Source organism: Balaenoptera acutorostrata, chromosome 3 (assembly GCF_949987535.1).
Source record: "Balaenoptera acutorostrata chromosome 3, mBalAcu1.1, whole genome shotgun sequence".
Taxonomy (NCBI): Eukaryota; Metazoa; Chordata; class Mammalia; order Artiodactyla; family Balaenopteridae; genus Balaenoptera; species Balaenoptera acutorostrata.
The window spans coordinates 56602754-56624210 of record NC_080066.1 but is presented as its reverse complement, the minus strand read 5'-3'; the positions used below and the strand labels follow the sequence as shown (position 1 = coordinate 56624210).

At 55.0% G+C, this 21457-nt stretch overlaps 7 non-coding genes across 7 annotated transcripts; all 7 read right to left on the bottom strand.

Annotated features, from left to right (window-relative positions):
* Window positions 1-2396: 2396 nt before the first annotated feature.
* On the bottom strand, window positions 2397-2489 carry LOC130707906 (small nucleolar RNA SNORD116). The gene has a single exon (XR_009007935.1). It is a non-coding gene; the product is annotated as a small nucleolar RNA SNORD116 (small nucleolar RNA).
* Window positions 2490-5149: 2660 nt separating this feature from the next.
* LOC130707960 (small nucleolar RNA SNORD116) lies at window positions 5150-5242 on the bottom strand. The gene has a single exon (XR_009007990.1). It is a non-coding gene; the product is annotated as a small nucleolar RNA SNORD116 (small nucleolar RNA).
* A 2688-nt stretch (window positions 5243-7930) lies between these two features.
* On the bottom strand, window positions 7931-8023 carry LOC130707905 (small nucleolar RNA SNORD116). Its single transcript, XR_009007934.1, has one exon. It is a non-coding gene; the product is annotated as a small nucleolar RNA SNORD116 (small nucleolar RNA).
* Window positions 8024-10683: 2660 nt separating this feature from the next.
* On the bottom strand, window positions 10684-10776 carry LOC130707959 (small nucleolar RNA SNORD116). Its single transcript, XR_009007989.1, has one exon. It is a non-coding gene; the product is annotated as a small nucleolar RNA SNORD116 (small nucleolar RNA).
* A 2689-nt stretch (window positions 10777-13465) lies between these two features.
* Window positions 13466-13558, bottom strand: LOC130707856 (small nucleolar RNA SNORD116). Its single transcript, XR_009007885.1, has one exon. It is a non-coding gene; the product is annotated as a small nucleolar RNA SNORD116 (small nucleolar RNA).
* Window positions 13559-16225: 2667 nt separating this feature from the next.
* Window positions 16226-16318, bottom strand: LOC130707958 (small nucleolar RNA SNORD116). Its single transcript, XR_009007988.1, has one exon. It is a non-coding gene; the product is annotated as a small nucleolar RNA SNORD116 (small nucleolar RNA).
* A 2689-nt stretch (window positions 16319-19007) lies between these two features.
* Window positions 19008-19100, bottom strand: LOC130707855 (small nucleolar RNA SNORD116). Its single transcript, XR_009007884.1, has one exon. It is a non-coding gene; the product is annotated as a small nucleolar RNA SNORD116 (small nucleolar RNA).
* Window positions 19101-21457: the final 2357 nt, after the last annotated feature.

Below are 21457 nucleotides of genomic sequence, written 5' to 3'. Positions count from 1 at the left end.
AGAGCACACGAAGGTCTTCTTGTTTGTGCCGACGGCCAGCCTTTCCCAGCAACTGCACCTGAGAAGTGGACAGAAATCACCGAGGCTTCATAAGTGGACCGGTGTCCTCAGAGGACATGATCCACAAAAACATTTACCTGGCCTTGAGTTCTGAAACTGCTTCCCAAGGACCTCTATCCCTTACCGAGAATCGACTGCATGTCAGATAGTACGATTGCAGGAAGTTAGGCACATACGTTGGCCGGTGTGTGAGAGGCTGTATGTGTGTGTTCACGTGTGTGGGCGTGTGTGACTGTGACTGCGCATGCAGACATGCTTGTGGGTTTCTCTGTGCGCCACTGAATACGCGTCTTGGTCTCTGTGTGTCCCTATGGCCCTGTGAAGAGGAGTCCAACAATAAAAGAAATAGTTTATACACAGCACCCTGGTTAGACCCCCAAGTGAAAGGAGAAAGACCCCTGTCAGTTTCAAGGGGCCGCAGGCAAACTTTGACCCCCAGGGGCTGTTGAAATAGTCCACGGACTCCCGCTCTCCCGCAGACACGCGTTCTGACCAAAACACAGAGACTCGACGAGACCTGCCTCCGGGCCTTGGCTGTGACATCTACGTGCACCTCGAGACTCTGTCAGCTACCAGCACATCTGATGAGCATTTGGGGTCACTCGCAGCACTTCCGGAAGCAAGGGAACTCCCATGGTCGGGCTGACACCGACCGGCAGCTGTCTACTGCCAAGATGCAGCCTGAAACCACTCAAGGGGCTAACGAACGTGGGCCCACGTGCCACCTCTCGCCAACTAGGCCTAATCACTTTCCATTGACCCGTGGGAATGCCCACCACAGGAAGTGGTGGGCTTCAACCACCATGACCCATGTCGGATCGCTACGGCACAAACTAGTCCACATTCCCAGCCACGTCTCAGGCAGCTCCCATCTTGAATGTTCGCGGCCCTGACCCCTAAGGAAATGCTCAAACCCTTGAAAGCCTAGTCCTACGTGCCCTCCTCCAGCCCACAGGGCGACACGACCCTACTGGAAATCACAAACATCTTCAGAACACGGGAACACTGATCACCAGGGAAGACAGACCGCAAGCCTGTCGCCTTCGTTGATGCTGATCCCACCCCATGGATCCTGGAAATTCTCCACTGCCACAGTGACACTACCGAGTAACTCACAGTGATCAAAGGCATGGTCCCCGAGGACCACAGACAGACTTTCAACGGAAGACCTCTGCCATGCGAGGGGACTTGGAAGCCTGAAAGGGAACAGTGGCTGGCCACGGCAGCACAGCAGGCATGACAACGGGGACCCCATCCCTGCTCCACCAATGGACTGCTCCAGATAAACCTCTGGCTGTTCGAAAGGCCTGCCTGCTACACTGGCCGGTTGCATCATTCCCCCACGGGAGAAACACTTTCGCTTTACACATTGCCAAACAGGGAACAGAGCGGCCATAGGGGATGTTCGCATAACTCAACTACCTCCAAGGTGGCCAGCACAGACGCCTCACCATTTCGATCTTCTCTACTTCCTGCAAGACACCCTTGGGGTGTCATTCCTCGGGCAACGGGATCGCAACTCTACACAGGTTACCGACCTCAACTCACCCACTTGAACTGCCAAAGCCATCCGCTCCATAGGCAGCTTATGCCAGCCCATCACGAACAAGACACATTCTTGGGAAGCCGAGGCCAGAGCCTGCAACCCAATGATGACAGCCCATCACACGACATCACACAGGACCTTTCCTCATGATACCTTACATTTTTCTCCAGGCCAGCAGCCACCACCCAGGCTGAAATGCTTCACTCGATCCACACCCCACTCCACGAAGATCCACTTAGCGCCAACAGTGTGCCGGCAACTTCAGCAGAGGAGCTGACAGGGGCAGCACTGAGGCCTAAACCATCAGCCCCCTTCCGCCATCGCCCACTCCAACCCACGCCCGCCCACTGCTCCAGCCACACTGGGCAGTCAAGAACCTCACCGGGTGAAACACAACAACAGAGAGGGCCACAGGCCTGGCCTGAGGCTCCAAGCTCCAACCAGGGAAGCTTGCTCATTTTGGCTTCCATAATTAACCTCGGAAGCGGCATGCACAAAGCGTGATCCTGTCCAAAAATCACCTCTCCAAGCTGCAAGCTTACTGGGTCTATACCAGAACACACTCCGACCCTGAAGACTAGCAGGAAAGCCTGCCTTCTTGCATTCCCTCAACGGCCTATTAGCAGGGACCGGGGATTCATAGATGACCCAGCTTATGGGCGGACATGTTCGACCTTCAGACAGGAGCCCCTCCAATGCTGGAGCCCTTAGTGGTGTTTGAATGCCTGTCAGCAGGGGACGTTGGCCCTCACTCCTAACTGTCCCATACTCCCGAGAGAGGAAACGTGCTGCACCTCAGTTTCGATGAGGAGACGGTAGAGCGTTCTCACTCATTTTGTTTAGATTTTCCAAGGAATGCATATAAGGGTGTCATCATCGATCCAAGCCCGTGCTGGGACGCTGCAGAACACAAAAGGGAAGGCCGTGGGGCTCTGCAGAGGAGCCATGACCTGGAAGTACTCCAACTGCCTGGGGAATCCACAGTTCTCAGGCCACGCAGCAAGACCAACAATCAATCCACTCTTGCAACCATTGGGCCCATCTGTGGAAAACCTAATATCCAATGGCACATCTTAGTATGGGTGAATGCCTACCATCCTGAGATATCTACAGACACGCTCGGCAACGTGCACCCGCCCCACTTTTTCCAGTTCTCCTTAGCACATCCAGTCATCAGACAACGCGAAGTTCTTCTTCTCTTTGACGACAGCCAGCCTTACCCTGCAACTGCACCTGAGAAGTGGACAGAAATCACGCAGGTTTCTGAATTGCACCAGGGTCCTCAGAGAACATGATTTTTGTGAACACTTAACCTGGGCGTGAGCCTGGAACCTGCTTCCCAACTACCACTATCCCTTACCGAAAACTGATTGTGTGTCTCACAGCACGACTGAAGGAAGTTACGCACGTACGTTGATCGGTGTGTGAGACGCTGTATGTGTGTATTCACACATGTGGGCGTGTGTGACTGTGCACGAGGAGGCGTTTGTGGATTCCTGTGTGTGCCGCTAAATACGCGTCTTGGTCTCTGGGTGTCCCTGTGGCCCTCTGCAGACGCCTCTAACAGTAAACGTCATAGTTTATACACAGCCCCCTGGTTGGACCCAACTGAAAGGAGAAAGACCCCTGTCAGCTTCATGAGGCCGCATGCGAACTTTGACCCCCAGGGCTGTCGAAATAGGCCACAGACTTCGTCTCTCCCACAGCCACGCCTTCTGACCAAAGCACAAACACTGGACGAGACCTCCCTCCCGGCCGTGGGTGTCACACCTATGTGGACCTGGAGATCTTGCCACCTACCACCACACCTGATGTGCCCTTGGGGTCACTCCCAGTGCTCCCGGAAGCAAGGTAACCTCCCATGGGCGGGCTGACACCGACCTGCAGTTGCTGAAAGGCAACATGCAGCCTGGCACTTCTCAAGGGGTTAACGGACTTCGGCCCAAATGCCTCATCTCGCCAACTAGACCAAATCACTTTCCATGACCCCGGGGGAATGCCCTCAATGGGAAGTGTTGGGCTTCAGCAACCAGGACACAGGTTGGAACCCCATAGTGGAAATTAGGCCACCTTCCCGGCCACGTATAGGCAAGCTTCCAACTGGTAGGTTTGGCGGCCCTGACCACTGAGGAAACGCTCAAACACGACACAGCCTCGTCCTAAGTGCCCTCCTCCTGCCTGCAGGGCAACTTGACTCTACTTGAAGCCACAGACATCATGCGAACACGGAGACACTGAACAGCAGGGAAGACACACCGCAAGCCTGTCTGCTTTGATGATACCCACCCCACGCCATGCATCCTGGCGATTCTCCACTGCCACAGTGACACTACCGTGGAACTCACAGTGATCAAAGACACTGTCCCCGAGGACCAGAGACAGACTTTCAATGGAAAACCTTTGCCACACGAGGGGACCTGGAAACTTGAAAGGGCAGAGTGGCTGTCCACGACAGTGCGCCTGGCGCCGCATCAGTGCCCCCACCTCTGTCCCCCCAAAGGACTGCTCCAGATAAACCTCTGGCTGTTCGCAAGCCGAGTCATGCCCCCCCCGGGAGAAGCACTTTCGCTTTGCACATTCCCAAACAAGGGAACAAAGCGGCCAAAGGGGATGTTCGCATAACTAACCATCCTCCAAGGAGGCCAGCACAGACGCGTCACCATGTCAATCTTCTTTACGTCTCGCAAGACACCCTTTGGGTGTCTTTCCTCTGGCAATGGGATTCCAAATCTTCACAGGTTACCTACCTCACCTCATCCACTTGAACTGCCAAAGCCATCCCCTCCATAGGCGGCTGATGCCAGCCAATCACGAACATGACACATCCTAGGGAAGCCGAGGCCAGCACCTGCAACTCAATTATGATAGCCTATTCCATGACATCACAAAGGACATGTCCTCATCTTCCCTTACCTTCCTGTGCGAGCCATCAGTAATCCACGCAGGTTTACATTCAGCACTCGTTCCTCTCCCCACTCCACGATGAACCCCTTGGCATCAACACTGTGCCGGGAGTTAAAGTAGAGAAGCAAACAAGGGCAGCAGCGAGGCCTAATCCATCAGCCCCTTTCCGCCGATGCCAAACCGAGCTCACCCCCGCCCATTGCTCCAGCCTCACTAGGCACTCAAGAACCTCACCGTGAAAAACGCAAGAACAGGGAGGGCCACAGGCCTGGCCTGAGGTTCCAGGCACCAACCAGGGACGCTTGCTCATTTTGGCTTCCAGAATCAACCCCCAAAATGGCATGCACGAAGCGTGATCCTGGCCAAAACTCACCTCCCAACTGCAAGCTAACTGGGCCTAGACCAGCACACACTCCGACTCTTAAGACCAGCAGGAGAGCCTGCCCCCTCGCATTCCCTCAACAGCCATTCAGCAGGGACCCGGGATTCACAGAAACACAGCTTATGTGCAGACACGGTCAACCTTCAGACAGGAGCCCCTCCAATACTGGAGTCCTTGGTGGTGTTTGCATGCATGTCGGCGGGGGATGCTGGCACTCATTCCTAACTGTCCTCTCCCCCTGAGGGAGGAAACGTGCTGAAGCTCAGTTTCGATGAGGAGACGGTAGAGTGTTCTCACTCATTTGGTTCAGATTTTCCAAGGAATGCATGCAAGGGTGTCATCATCGATCCAAGCACATGCTGGGACGCTGCAGAACACAACCGGGGTGTGCGCGGGGCTCTGTACAGGAGCCATGAGCCTGGGCTACCGCAAAAGCCTGGAGAATCCACAGCCCTCAGGCCACTCAGCAAGAGGAACAATCAATCCACACTTGCAGCCATTGGGCCCGTCTGAGGAAAACCTAATATCTAATGGCACATCTTGGGGTGCTTGAATACCTACCGTCCTGAGTGATCCACGACCATGCTCGGGGACATGGGCCCGCCTCACTTTTTACAGTTCTTCATAGCACCTCCAGGCATCAGAGCACACGAAGGTCTTCTTGTTTGTGCCGACGGCCAGCCTTTCCCTGCAACTGCACCTGAGAAGTGGACAGAAATCACCGAGGCTTCATAAGTGGACCGGTGTCCTCAGAGGACATGATCCATAAAAACATTTACCTGGCCTTGAGTTCTGAAACTGCTTCCCAAGGACCTCTATCCCTTAGCAAGAATTGACTGCATGTCTGATAGTACGACTGCAGGAAGTTAGGCACATACGTTGGCCGGTGTGTGAGAGGCTGTATGTGTGTGTTCACGTGTGTGGGCGTGTGTGACTGTGTCAGCGCATGCAGACATGATTGTGGGTTTCTCTGTGCGCCGCTGAAAACGCGTCTTGGTCTCTGTGTGTCCCTATGGCCCTGTGAAGAGGAGTCCAACAATAAAAGAAATAGTTTATACACAGCACCCTGGTTAGACCCCCAAGTGAAAGGAGAAAGACCCCAGTCAGTTTCAAGGGGCCGCAGGCAAACTTTGACCCCCAGGGGCTGTTGAAATAGTCCACGGACTCCCGCTCTCCCGCAGACACGCCTTCTGACCAAAACACAGAGACTCGACGAGACCTGCCTCCGGGCCTTGGCTGTGACATCTACGTGCACCTCGAGACTCTGTCAGCTACCAGCACATCTGATGGGCATTTGGGGTCACTCGCAGCACTTCCGGAAGCAAGGGAACTCCCATGGTCGGGCTGACACCGACCGGCAGCTGTCTACTGCCAAGATGCAGCCTGAAACCACTCAAGGGGCTAACGAACGTGGGCCCACGTGCCACCTCTCGCCAACTAGGCCTAATCACTTTCCATTGACCCGTGGGAATGCCCACCACAGGAAGTGGTGGGCTTCAGCCACCATGACCCTTGTCGGATCCCCATGGCGGAAACTAGTCCACATTCCCAGCCACGTCTCAGGCAGCTCACATCTTGAATATTCACGGCCCTGACCCCTAAGGAAACGCTTAAACCCTTGAGAGCCTCGTCCTACGTGCCCTCCTCCAGCCCACAGGGCGACACGACCCTACTGGAAATCACAAACATCTTCAGAACACGGGAACACTGATCACCAGGGAAGACAGACCGCAAGCCTGTCGCCTTCGTTGATGCTGATCCCACCCCATGGATCCTGGAAATTCTCCACTGCCACAGTGACACTACCGAGTAACTCACAGTGATCAAAGGCATGGTCCCCGAGGACCACAGACAGACTTTCAACAGAAGACCTCTGCCATGCGAGGGGACTTGGAAGCCTGAAAGGGAACAGTGGCTGGCCACGGCAGCACAGCAGGCATGACAACGGGGACCCCATCCCTGCTCCACCAATGGACTGCTCCAGATAAACCTCTGGCTGTTCGAAAGGCCTGCCTGCTACACTGGCCGGTTGCATCATTCCCCCACGGGAGAAACACTTTCGCTTTACACATTGCCAAACAGGGAACAGAGCGGCCATAGGGGATGTTCGCATAACTCAACTACCTCCAAGGTGGCCAGCACAGACGCCTCACCATTTCGATCTTCTCTACTTCCTGCAAGACACCCTTGGGGTGTCATTCCTCGGGCAACGGGATCGCAACTCTACACAGGTTACCGACCTCAACTCACCCACTTGAACTGCCAAAGCCATCCGCTCCATAGGCAGCTTATGCCAGCCCATCACGAACAAGACACATTCTTGGGAAGCCGAGGCCAGAGCCTGCAACCCAATGATGACAGCCCATCACACGACATCACACAGGACCTTTCCTCATGATACCTTACATTTTTCTCCAGGCCAGCAGCCACCACCCAGGCTGAAATGCTTCACTCGATCCACACCCCACTCCACGAAGATCCACTTAGCGCCAACAGTGTGCCGGCAACTTCAGCAGAGGAGCTGACAGGGGCAGCACTGAGGCCTAAACCATCAGCCCCCTTCCGCCATCGCCCACTCCAACCCACGCCCGCCCACTGCTCCAGCCACACTGGGCAGTCAAGAACCTCACCGGGTGAAACACAACAACAGAGAGGGCCACAGGCCTGGCCTGAGGCTCCAAGCTCCAACCAGGGAAGCTTGCTCATTTTGGCTTCCATAATCAACCTCGGAAGCGGCATGCACAAAGCGTGATCCTGTCCAAAAATCACCTCTCCAAGCTGCAAGCTTACTGGGTCTATACCAGAACACACTCCGACCCTGAAGACTAGCAGGAAAGCCTGCCTTCTTGCATTCCCTCAACGGCCTATTAGCAGGGACCGGGGATTCATAGATGACCCAGCTTATGGGCGGACATGTTCGACCCTCAGACAGGAGCCCCTCCAATGCTGGAGCCCTTAGTGGTGTTTGAATGCCTGTCAGCAGGGGACGTTGGCCCTCACTCCTAACTGTCCCATACTCCCGAGAGAGGAAACGTGCTGCACCTCAGTTTCGATGAGGAGACGGTAGAGCGTTCTCACTCATTTTGTTTAGATTTTCCAAGGAATGCATATAAGGGTGTCATCATCGATCCAAGCACGTGCTGGGACGCTGCAGAACACAAAAGGGAAGGCCGTGGGGCTCTGCAGAGGAGCCATGACCTGGAAGTACTCCAACTGCCTGGGGAATCCACAGTTCTCAGGCCACGCAGCAAGACCAACAATCAATCCACTCTTGCAACCATTGGGCCCATCTGTGGAAAACCTAATATCCAATGGCACATCTTAGTATGGGTGAATGCCTACCGTCCTGAGATATCTACAGACACGCTCGGCAACGTGCACCCACCCCACTTTTTCCAGTTCTCCTTAGCACATCCAGTCATCAGACAACGCGAAGTTCTTCTTCTCTTTGACGACAGCCAGCCTTACCCTGCAACTGCACCTGAGAAGTGGACAGAAATCACGCAGGTTTCTGAATTGCACCAGGGTCCTCAGAGAACATGATTTTTGTGAACACTTAACCTGGGCGTGAGCCTGGAACCTGCTTCCCAACTACCACTATCCCTTACCGAAAACTGATTGTGTGTCTCACAGCACGACTGAAGGAAGTTACGCACGTACGTTGATCGGTGTGTGAGACGCTGTATGTGTGTATTCACACATGTGGGCGTGTGTGACTGTGCACGAGGAGGCGTTTGTGGATTCCTGTGTGTGCCGCTAAATACGCGTCTTGGTCTCTGGGTGTCCCTGTGGCCCTCTGCAGACGCCTCTAACAGTAAACGTCATAGTTTATACACAGCCCCCTGGTTGGACCCAACTGAAAGGAGAAAGACCTCTGTCAGCTTCATGAGGCCGCATGCGAACTTTGACCCCCAGGGCTGTCGAAATAGGCCACAGACTCCGTCTCTCCCACAGCCACGCCTTCTGACCAAAGCACAAACACTGGACGAGACCTCCCTCCCGGCCGTGGGTGTCACACCTATGTGGACCTGGAGATCTTGCCACCTACCACCACACCTGATGTGCCCTTGGGGTCACTCCCAGTGCTCCCGGAAGCAAGGTAACCTCCCATGGGCGGGCTGACACCGACCTGCAGTTGCTGAAAGGCAACATGCAGCCTGGCACTTCTCAAGGGGTTAACGGACTTCGGCCCAAATGCCTCATCTCGCCAACTAGACCAAATCACTTTCCATGACCCCGTGGGAATGCCCTCAATGGGAAGTGTTGGGTTTCAGCAACCAGGACACAGGTTGGAACCCCATAGTGGAAATTAGGCCACCTTCCCGGCCACGTATAGGCAAGCTTCCAACTGGTAGGTTTGGCGGCCCTGACCACTGAGGAAACGCTCAAACGCGACACAGCCTCGTCCTAAGTGCCCTCCTCCTGCCTGCAGGGCAACTTGACTCTACTTGAAGCCACAGACATCATGCGAACACGGAGACACTGAACAGCAGGGAAGACACACCGCAAGCCTGTCTGCTTTGATGATACCCACCCCACGCCATGCATCCTGGCGATTCTCCACTGCCACAGTGACACTACCGTGGAACTCACAGTGATCAAAGACACTGTCCCCGAGGACCAGAGACAGACTTTCAATGGAAAACCTTTGCCACACGAGGGGACCTGGAAACTTGAAAGGGCAGAGTGGCTGTCCACGACAGTGCGCCTGGCGCCGCATCAGTGCCCCCAACTCTGTCCCCCCAAAGGACTGCTCCAGATAAACCTCTGGCTGTTCGCAAGCCGAGTCATGCCCCACCCGGGAGAAGCACTTTCGCTTTGCACATTCCCAAACAAGGGAACAAAGCGGCCAAAGGGGATGTTCGCATAACTAAACATCCTCCAAGGTGGCCAGCACAGACGCGTCACCATGTCAATCTTCTTTACGTCTCGCAAGACACCCTTTGGGTGTCTTTCCTCTGGCAATGGGATTCCAAATCTTCACAGGTTACCTACCTCACCTCATCCACTTGAACTGCCAAAGCCATCCCCTCCATAGGCGGCTGATGCCAGCCAATCACGAACATGACACATCCTAGGGAAGCCGAGGCCAGCACCTGCAACTCAATTATGATAGCCTATTCCATGACATCACAAAGGACATGTCCTCATCTTCCCTTACCTTCCTGTGCGAGCCATCAGTAATCCACGCAGGTTTACATTCAGCACTCGTTCCTCTCCCCACTCCACGATGAACCCCTTGGCATCAACACTGTGCCGGGAGTTAAAGTAGAGAAGCAAACAAGGGCAGCAGCGAGGCCTAATCCATCAGCCCCTTTCCGCCGATGCCAAACCGAGCTCACCCCCGCCCATTGCTCCAGCCTCACTAGGCACTCAAGAACCTCACCGTGAAAAACGCAAGAACAGGGAGGGCCACAGGCCTGGCCTGAGGTTCCAGGCACCAACCAGGGACGCTTGCTCATTTTGGCTTCCAGAATCAACCCCCAAAATGGCATGCACGAAGCGTGATCCTGGCCAAAACTCACCTCCCAACTGCAAGCTAACTGGGCCTAGACCAGCACACACTCCGACTCTTAAGACCAGCAGGAGAGCCTGCCCCCTCGCATTCCCTCAACAGCCATTCAGCAGGGACCCGGGATTCACAGAAACACAGCTTATGTGCAGACACGGTCAACCTTCAGACAGGAGCCCCTCCAATACTGGAGTCCTTGGTGGTGTTTGCATGCATGTCGGCGGGGGATGCTGGCACTCATTCCTAACTGTCCTCTCCCCCTGAGGGAGGAAACGTGCTGAAGCTCAGTTTCGATGAGGAGACGGTAGAGTGTTCTCACTCATTTGGTTCAGATTTTCCAAGGAATGCATGCAAGGGTGTCATCATCGATCCAAGCACATGCTGGGACGCTGCAGAACACAACCGGGGTGTGCGCGGGGCTCTGTACAGGAGCCATGAGCCTGGGCTACCGCAAAAGCCTGGAGAATCCACAGCCCTCAGGCCACTCAGCAAGAGGAACAATCAATCCACACTTGCAGCCATTGGGCCCGTCTGAGGAAAACCTAATATCTAATGGCACATCTTGGGGTGCTTGAATACCTACCGTCCTGAGTGATCCACGACCATGCTCGGGGACATGGGCCCGCCTCACTTTTTACAGTTCTTCATAGCACCTCCAGGCATCAGAGCACACGAAGGTCTTCTTGTTTGTGCCGACGGCCAGCCTTTCCCTGCAACTGCACCTGAGAAGTGGACAGAAATCACCGAGGCTTCATAAGTGGACCGGTGTCCTCAGAGGACATGATCCATAAAAACATTTACCTGGCCTTGAGTTCTGAAACTGCTTCCCAAGGACCTCTATCCCTTAGCAAGAATTGACTGCATGTCTGATAGTACGACTGCAGGAAGTTAGGCACATACGTTGGCCGGTGTGTGAGAGGCTGTATGTGTGTGTTCACGTGTGTGGGCGTGTGTGACTGTGTCAGCGCATGCAGACATGATTGTGGGTTTCTCTGTGCGCCGCTGAAAACGCGTCTTGGTCTCTGTGTGTCCCTATGGCCCTGTGAAGAGGAGTCCAACAATAAAAGAAATAGTTTATACACAGCACCCTGGTTAGACCCCCAAGTGAAAGGAGAAAGACCCCAGTCAGTTTCAAGGGGCCGCAGGCAAACTTTGACCCCCAGGGGCTGTTGAAATAGTCCACGGACTCCCGCTCTCCCGCAGACACGCCTTCTGACCAAAACACAGAGACTCGACGAGACCTGCCTCCGGGCCTTGGCTGTGACATCTACGTGCACCTCGAGACTCTGTCAGCTACCAGCACATCTGATGGGCATTTGGGGTCACTCGCAGCACTTCCGGAAGCAAGGGAACTCCCATGGTCGGGCTGACACCGACCGGCAGCTGTCTACTGCCAAGATGCAGCCTGAAACCACTCAAGGGGCTAACGAACGTGGGCCCACGTGCCACCTCTCGCCAACTAGGCCTAATCACTTTCCATTGACCCGTGGGAATGCCCACCACAGGAAGTGGTGGGCTTCAGCCACCATGACCCATGTCGGATCCCCACAGCCGAAACTAGTCCACATTCCCAGCCACGTCTCAGGCAGCTCCCATCTTGAATGTTCCCGGCCCTGACCCCTAAGGAAACGCTTAAACCCTTGAGAGCCTCGTCCTACGTGCCCTCCTCCAGCCCACAGGGCGACACGACCCTACTGGAAACCACAAATATCTTCAGAACACGGGAACACTGAACACCAGGGAAGACAGACCACAAGCCTGTCTCCTTCGTTGATGCTGATCCCACCCCATGCATCCTGGAAATTCTCCACTGCCACAGTGACACTACCGAGTAACTCACAGTGATCAAAGGCATGGTCCCCGAGGACCACAGACAAACATTCAACGGAAGACCTCTGCCATGCGAGGGGACTTGGAAGCCTGAAAGGGAACAGTGGCTGGCCATGGCAGCACAGCAGGCATGGCAACGGGGCCCCCATCCCTGCCCCACCAATGGACTGCTCCAGATAAACCTCTGGCTGTTCGAAAGGCCTGCCTGCTACACTGGCCGGTCGCGTCATTCCCCCACGGGAGAAACACTTTCGCTTTACACACTGCCAAACAAGGGAACAGAGCGGCCAAAGGGGATGTTCGCATAACACAACTACCTCCAAGGAGGCCAGCACAGACGCCTCACCATGTCGATCTTCTCTACTTCCCGCAAGACACCCTTTGGGTGTCATTCCTCGGGCAACAGCATCGCAACTCTACACAGGTTTCCTACCTCAACTCACCCACTTGAACTGCCAAAGCCATCCGCTCCATAGGCAGCTTATGCCAGCCCATCACGAACAAGACACATTCTTGGGAAGCCGAGGCCAGCGCCTGCAACTCAATGATGTCAGCCCATCCCACGACATCACACAGGACCTTTCCTCATGATACCTTACCTTTTTCTCCAGGCCAGCAGCCACCACCCAGGCTGAAATGCTTCACTCGATCCACACCCCACTCCACGAAGATCCACTTAGCGCCAACAGTGTGCCGGCAACTTCAGCAGAGGAGCTGACAGGGGCAGCACTGAGGCCTAAACCATCAGCCCCCTACCGCCATCGCCCACTCCAACCCACGCCCGCTCACTGCTCCAGCCACACTGGGCAGTCAAGAACCTCACCGGGCGAAACACAACAACAGAGAGGGCCACAGGCCTGGCCTGAGGCTCCAGGCTCCAACCAGGGAAGCTTGCTCATTTTGGCTTCCATAATCAACCTCGGAAGCGGCATGCACAAAGCGTGATCCTGTCCAAAAATCACCTCTCCAAGCTGCAAGCTTACTGGGTCTATACCAGAACACACTCCGACCCTGAAGACTAGCAGGAAAGACTGCCCTCTTGCATTCCCTCAACGGCCTTTTAGCAGGGACCGGGGATTCATAGATGACCCAGCTTATGGGCGGACATGGTCGACACTCAGACAGGAGCCCTTCCAATGCTGGAGCCCTTAGTGGTGTTTGCATGCCTGTCAGCAGGGGACGTTGGCCCTCACTCCTAACTGTCCCATACTCCCGAGAGAGGAAACGTGCTGGACCTCAGTTTCGATGAGGAGACGGTAGAGCGTTCTCACTCATTTTGTTCAGATTTTCCAAGGAATGCATACAAGGGTGTCATCATCGATCCAAGCACGTGTTGGGACCCTGCAGAACACAAAAGGGAAGGCCGTGGGGCTCTGCAGAGGAGCCATGACCTGGAAGTACTCCAACTGCCTGGGGAATCCACAGTTCTCAGGCCACGCAGCAAGACCAACAGTCAATCCACTCTTGCAACCATTGGGCCCATCTGTGGAAAACCTAAAATCCAATGGCACATCTTAGTATGGGTGAATGCCTACCGTCCTGAGATATCCACAGTCATGCTCGGCAACGTGCACCCGCCCCACTTTTTCCAGTTCTCCTTAGCACATCCAGTCATCAGACAACGCGATGTTCTTCTTCTCTTTGCCGACAGCCAGCCTTACCCTGCAACTGCACCTGACAAGTGGACAGAAATCACGCAGGTTTCTGAATTCCACCAGGGTCCTCAGAGAACATGATTTTTGTGAACACTTAACCTGGGCGTGAGACTGGAACCTGCTTCCCAAGTACCACTCTCCCTTACCAAACCTGATTGTGTGTCTCACAGCACGACTGAAGGAAGTTACGCACGTACGTTGGTCGGTGTGTGAGACACTGTATGTGTGTATCCACACATGTGGGCGTGTGTGACTGTGACTGTGCACGAGGATGCGTTTGTGGATTCCTCTGTGTGCCGCTAAATACGCGTCTTGGTCTCTGGGTGTCCCTGTGGCCCTCTGCAGACGCCTCTAACAGTAAACGTCATAGTTTATACACAGCCCCCTGGTTGGACCCCCAACTGAAAGGAGAAAGACCCCTGTCAGCTTCATGAGGCCGCATGCGAACTTTGACCCCCAGGGCTGTCGAAATAGGCCACAGACTCCGGCTCTCCCACAGCCACGCCTTCTGACCAAAGCACAAACACTGGACGAGACCTCCCTCCCGGCCGTGGGTGTCACACCTATGTGGACCTGGAGATCTTGCCACCTACCACCACATCTGATGTGCCCTTGGGGTCACTCCCAGTGCTCCCGGAAGCAAGGTAACCTCCCATGGGCGGGCTGACTTCGACCTGCAGTTGCTGAAAGGCAACATGCAGCCTGGCACTTCTCAAGGGGTTAACGGACTTCGGCCCAAATGCCTCATCTCGCCAACTAGACCAAATCACTTTCCATGACCCCGTGGGAATGCCCTCAATGGGAAGTGTTGGGCTTCAGCAACCAGGACACAGGTTGGAACCCCATAGTGGAAATTAGGCCACCTTCCCGGCCACGTATAGGCAAGCTTCCAACTGGTAGGTTTGGCGGCCCTGACCACTGAGGAAACGCTCAAACGCGACACAGCCTCGTCCTAAGTGCCCTCCTCCTGCCTGCAGGGCAACTTGACTCTACTTGAAGCCACAGACATCATGCGAACACGGAGACACTGAACAGCAGGGAAGACACACCGCAAGCCTGTCTGCTTTGATGATACCCACCCCACGCCATGCATCCTGGCGATTCTCCACTGCCACAGTGACACTACCGTGGAACTCACAGTGATCAAAGACACTGTCCCCGAGGACCAGAGACAGACTTTCAACGGAAAACCTTTGCCACACGAGGGGACCTGGAAACTTGAAAGGGCAGAGTGGCTGTCCACGACAGTGCGCCTGGCGCCGCATCAGTGCCCCCACCTCTGTCCCCCCAAAGGACTGCTCCAGATAAACCTCTGGCTGTTCGCAAGCCGAGTCATGCCCCCCCCGGGAGAAGCACTTTCGCTTTGCACATTCCCAAACAAGGGAACAAAGCGGCCAAAGGGGATGTTCGCATAACTAACCATCCTCCAAGGAGGACAGCACAGACGCGTCACCATGTCAATCTTCTTTACGTCTCGCAAGACACCCTTTGGGTGTCTTTCCTCTGGCAATGGGATTCCAAATCTTCACAGGTTACCTACCTCACCTCATCCACTTGAACTGCCAAAGCCATCCCCTCCATAGGCGGCTGATGCCAGCCAATCACGAACATGCCACATCCTAGGGAAACCGAGGCCAGCACCTGCAACTCAATTATGATAGCCTATTCCATGACATCACAAAGGACATGTCCTCATCTTCCCTTACCTTCCTGTGCGAGCCATCAGTAATCCACGCAGGTTTACATTCAGCACTCGTTCCTCTCCCCACTCCACGATGACCCCCTTGGCATCAACACTGTGCCGGGAGTTAAAGTAGAGAAGCAAACAAGGGCAGCAGCGAGGCCTAATCCATCAGCCCCTTTCCGCCGATGCCAAACCGAGCTCACCCCCGCCCATTGCTCCAGCCTCACTAGGCACTCAAGAACCTCACCGTGAAAAACGCAAGAACAGGGAGGGCCACAGGCCTGGCCTGAGGTTCCAGGCACCAACCAGGGACGCTTGCTCATTTTGGCTTCCAGAATCAACCCCCAAAATGGCATGCACGAAGCGTGATCCTGGCCAAAACTCACCTCCCAACTGCAAGCTAACTGGGCCTAGACCAGCACACACTCCGACTCTTAAGACCAGCAGGAGAGCCTGCCCCCTCGCATTCCCTCAACAGCCATTCAGCAGGGACCCGGGATTCACAGAAACACAGCTTATGTGCAGACACGGTCAACCTTCAGACAGGAGCCCCTCCAATACTGGAGTCCTTGGTGGTGTTTGCATGCATGTCGGCGGGGGATGCTGGCACTCATTCCTAACTGTCCTCTCCCCCTGAGGGAGGAAACGTGCTGAAGCTCAGTTTCGATGAGGAGACGGTAGAGTGTTCTCACTCATTTGGTTCAGATTTTCCAAGGAATGCATGCAAGGGTGTCATCATCGATCCAAGCACATGCTGGGACGCTGCAGAACACAACCGGGGTGTGCGCGGGGCTCTGTACAGGAGCCATGAGCCTGGGCTACCGCAAAAGCCTGGAGAATCCACAGCCCTCAGGCCACTCAGCAAGAGGAACAATCAATCCACACTTGCAGCCATTGGGCCCGTCTGAGGAAAACCTAATATCTAATGGCACATCTTGGGGTGCTTGAATACCTACCGTCCTGAGTGATCCACGACCATGCTCGGGGACATGGGCCCGCCTCACTTTTTACACTTCTTCATAGCACCTCCAGTCATCAGAGCACACGAAGGTCTTCTTGTTTGTGCCGACGGCCAGCCTTTCCCTGCAACTGCACCTGAGAAGTGGACAGAAATCACCGAGGCTTCATAAGTGGACCGGTGTCCTCAGAGGACATGATCCATAAAAACATTTACCTGGCCTTGAGTTCTGAAACTGCTTCCCAAGGACCTCTATCCCTTAGCGAGAATTGACTGCATGTCTGATAGTACGACTGCAGGAAGTTAGGCACATACGTTGGCCGGTGTGTGAGAGGCTGTATGTGTGTGTTCACGTGTGTGGGCGTGTGTGACTGTGTCAGCGCATGCAGACATGCTTGTGGGTTTCTCTGTGCGCCGCTGAAAACGCGTCTTGGTCTCTGTGTGTCCCTATGGCCCTGTGAAGAGGAGTCCAACAATAAAAGAAATAGTTTATACACAGCACCCTGGTTAGACCCCCAAGTGAAAGGAGAAAGACCCCAGTCAGTTTCAAGGGGCCGCAGGCAAACTTTGACCCCCAGGGGCTGTTGAAATAGTCCACGGACTCCCGCTCTCCCGCAGACACGCCTTCTGACCAAAACACAGAGACTCGACGAGACCTGCCTCCGGGCCTTGGCTGTGACATCTACGTGCACCTCGAGACTCTGTCAGCTACCAGCACATCTGATGGGCATTTGGGGTCACTCGCAGCACTTCCGGAAGCAAGGGAACTCCCATGGTCGGGCTGACACCGACCGGCAGCTGTCTACTGCCAAGATGCAGCCTGAAACCACTCAAGGGGCTAACGAACGTGGGCCCACGTGCCACCTCTCGCCAACTAGGCCAAATCACTTTCCATTGACCCGTGGGAATGCCCACCACAGGAAGTGGTGGGCTTCAGCCACCATGACCCATGTCGGATCCCCACGGCCGAAACTAGTCCACATTCCCAGCCACGTCTCAGGCAGCTCCCATCTTGAATGTTCGCGGCCCTGACCCCTAAGGAAACGCTTAAACCCTTGAGAGCCTCGTCCTACGTGCCCTCCTCCAGCCCACAGGGCGACACGACCCTACTGGAAATCACAAACATCTTCAGAACACGGGAACACTGATCACCAGGGAAGACAGACCGCAAGCCTGTCGCCTTCGTTGATGCTGATCCCACCCCATGGATCCTGGAAATTCTCCACTGCCACAGTGACACTACCGAGTAACTCACAGTGATCAAAGGCATGGTCCCCGAGGACCACAGACAGACTTTCAACGGAAGACCTCTGCCATGCGAGGGGACTTGGAAGCCTGAAAGGGAACAGTGGCTGGCCACGGCAGCACAGCAGGCATGGCAACGGGGCCCCCATCCCTGCCCCACCAATGGACTGCTCCAGATAAACCTCTGGCTGTTCGAAAGGCCTGCCTGCTACACTGGCCGGTCGCGTCATTCCCCCACGGGAGAAACACTTTCGCTTTACACATTGCCAAACAAGGGAACAGAGCGGCCAAACGGGATGTTCGCATAACACAACTACCTCCAAGGAGGCCAGCACAGACGCCTCACCATGTCGATCTTCTCTACTTCCCGCAAGACACCCTTTGGGTGTCATTCCTCGGGCAACAGCATCGCAACTCTACACAGGTTTCCTACCTCAACTCACCCACTTGAACTGCCAAAGCCATCCGCTCCATAGGCAGCTTATGCCAGCCCATCACGAACAAGACACATTCTTGGGAAGCCGAGGCCAGCGCCTGCAACTCAATGATGTCAGCCCATCCCACGACATCACACAGGACCTTTCCTCATGATACCTTACCTTTTTCTCCAGGCCAGCAGCCACCACCCAGGCTGAAATGCTTCACTCGATCCACACCCCACTCCACGAAGATCCACTTAGCGCCAACAGTGTGCCGGCAACTTCAGCAGAGGAGCTGACAGGGGCAGCACTGAGGCCTAAACCATCAGCCCCCTACCGCCATCGCCCACTCCAACCCACGCCCGCTCACTGCTCCAGCCACACTGGGCAGTCAAGAACCTCACCGGGCGAAACACAACAACAGAGAGGGCCACAGGCCTGGCCTGAGGCTCCAGGCTCCAACCAGGGAAGCTTGCTCATTTTGGCTTCCATAATCAACCTCGGAAGCGGCATGCACAAAGCGTGATCCTGTCCAAAAATCACCTCTCCAAGCTGCAAGCTTACTGGGTCTATACCAGAACACACTCCGACCCTGAAGACTAGCAGGAAAGACTGCCCTCTTGCATTCCCTCAACGGCCTTTTAGCAGGGACCGGGGATTCATAGATGACCCAGCTTATGGGCGGACATGGTCGACACTCAGACAGGAGCCCTTCCAATGCTGGAGCCCTTAGTGGTGTTTGCATGCCTGTCAGCAGGGGACGTTGGCCCTCACTCCTAACTGTCCCATACTCCCGAGAGAGGAAACGTGCTGGACCTCAGTTTCGATGAGGAGACGGTAGAGCGTTCTCACTCATTTTGTTCAGATTTTCCAAGGAATGCATACAAGGGTGTCATCATCGATCCAAGCACGTGTTGGGACCCTGCAGAACACAAAAGGGAAGGCCGTGGGGCTCTGCAGAGGAGCCATGACCTGGAAGTACTCCAACTGCCTGGGGAATCCACAGTTCTCAGGCCACGCAGCAAGACCAACAGTCAATCCACTCTTGCAACCATTGGGCCCATCTGTGGAAAACCTAAAATCCAATGGCACATCTTAGTATGGGTGAATGCCTACCGTCCTGAGATATCCACAGTCATGCTCGGCAACGTGCACCCGCCCCACTTTTTCCAGTTCTCCTTAGCACATCCAGTCATCAGACAACGCGATGTTCTTCTTCTCTTTGCCGACAGCCAGCCTTACCCTGCAACTGCACCTGACAAGTGGACAGAAATCACGCAGGTTTCTGAATTCCACCAGGGTCCTCAGAGAACATGATTTTTGTGAACACTTAACCTGGGCGTGAGACTGGAACCTGCTTCCCAAGTACCACTCTCCCTTACCAAACCTGATTGTGTGTCTCACAGCACGACTGAAGGAAGTTACGCACGTACGTTGGTCGGTGTGTGAGACACTGTATGTGTGTATCCACACATGTGGGCGTGTGTGACTGTGACTGTGCACGAGGATGCGTTTGTGGATTCCTCTGTGTGCCGCTAAATACGCGTCTTGGTCTCTGGGTGTCCCTGTGGCCCTCTGCAGACGCCTCTAACAGTAAACGTCATAGTTTATACACAGCCCCCTGGTTGGACCCCCAACTGAAAGGAGAAAGACCCCTGTCAGCTTCATGAGGCCGCATGCGAACTTTGACCCCCAGGGCTGTCGAAATAGGCCACAGACTCCGGCTCTCCCACAGCCACGCCTTCTGACCAAAGCACAAACACTGGACGAGACCTCCCTCCCGGCCGTGGGTGTCACACCTATGTGGACCTGGAGATCTTGCCACCTACCACCACATCTGATGTGCCCTTGGGGTCACTCCCAGTGCTCCCGGAAGCAAGGTAACCTCCCATGGGCGGGCTGACTTCGACCTGCAGTTGCTGAAAGGCAACATGCAGCCTGGCACTTCTCAAGGGGTTAACGGACTTCGGCCCAAATGCCTCATCTCGCCAACTAGACCAAATCACTTTCCATGACCCCGTGGGAATGCCCTCAATGGGAAGTGTTGGGCTTCAGCAACCAGGACACAGGTTGGAACCCCATAGTGGAAATTAGGCCACCTTCCCGGCCACGTATAGGCAAGCTTCCAACTGGTAGGTTTGGCGGCCCTGACCACTGAGGAAACGCTCAAACGCGACACAGCCTCGTCCTAAGTGCCCTCCTCCTGCCTGCAGGGCAACTTGACTCTACTTGAAGCCACAGACATCATGCGAACACGGAGACACTGAACAGCAGGGAAGACACACCGCAAGCCTGTCTGCTTTGATGATACCCACCCCACGCCATGCATCCTGGCGATTCTCCACTGCCACAGTGACACTACCGTGGAACTCACAGTGATCAAAGACACTGTCCCCGAGGACCAGAGACAGACTTTCAACGGAAAACCTTTGCCACACGAGGGGACCTGGAAACTTGAAAGGGCAGAGTGGCTGTCCACGACAGTGCGCCTGGCGCCGCATCAGTGCCCCCACCTCTGTCCCCCCAAAGGACTGCTCCAGATAAACCTCTGGCTGTTCGCAAGCCGAGTCATGCCCCCCCCGGGAGAAGCACTTTCGCTTTGCACATTCCCAAACAAGGGAACAAAGCGGCCAAAGGGGATGTTCGCATAACTAACCATCCTCCAAGGAGGACAGCACAGACGCGTCACCATGTCAATCTTCTTTACGTCTCGCAAGACACCCTTTGGGTGTCTTTCCTCTGGCAATGGGATTCCAAATCTTCACAGGTTACCTACCTCACCTCATCCACTTGAACTGCCAAAGCCATCCCCTCCATAGGCGGCTGATGCCAGCCAATCACGAACATGCCACATCCTAGGGAAACCGAGGCCAGCACCTGCAACTCAATTATGATAGCCTATTCCATGACATCACAAAGGACATGTCCTCATCTTCCCTTACCTTCCTGTGCGAGCCATCAGTAATCCACGCAGGTTTACATTCAGCACTCGTTCCTCTCCCCACTCCACGATGACCCCCTTGGCATCAACACTGTGCCGGGAGTTAAAGTAGAGAAGCAAACAAGGGCAGCAGCGAGGCCTAATCCATCAGCCCCTTTCCGCCGATGCCAAACCGAGCTCACCCCCGCCCATTGCTCCAGCCTCACTAGGCACTCAAGAACCTCACCGTGAAAAACGCAAGAACAGGGAGGGCCACAGGCCTGGCCTGAGGTTCCAGGCACCAACCAGGGACGCTTGCTCATTTTGGCTTCCAGAATCAAC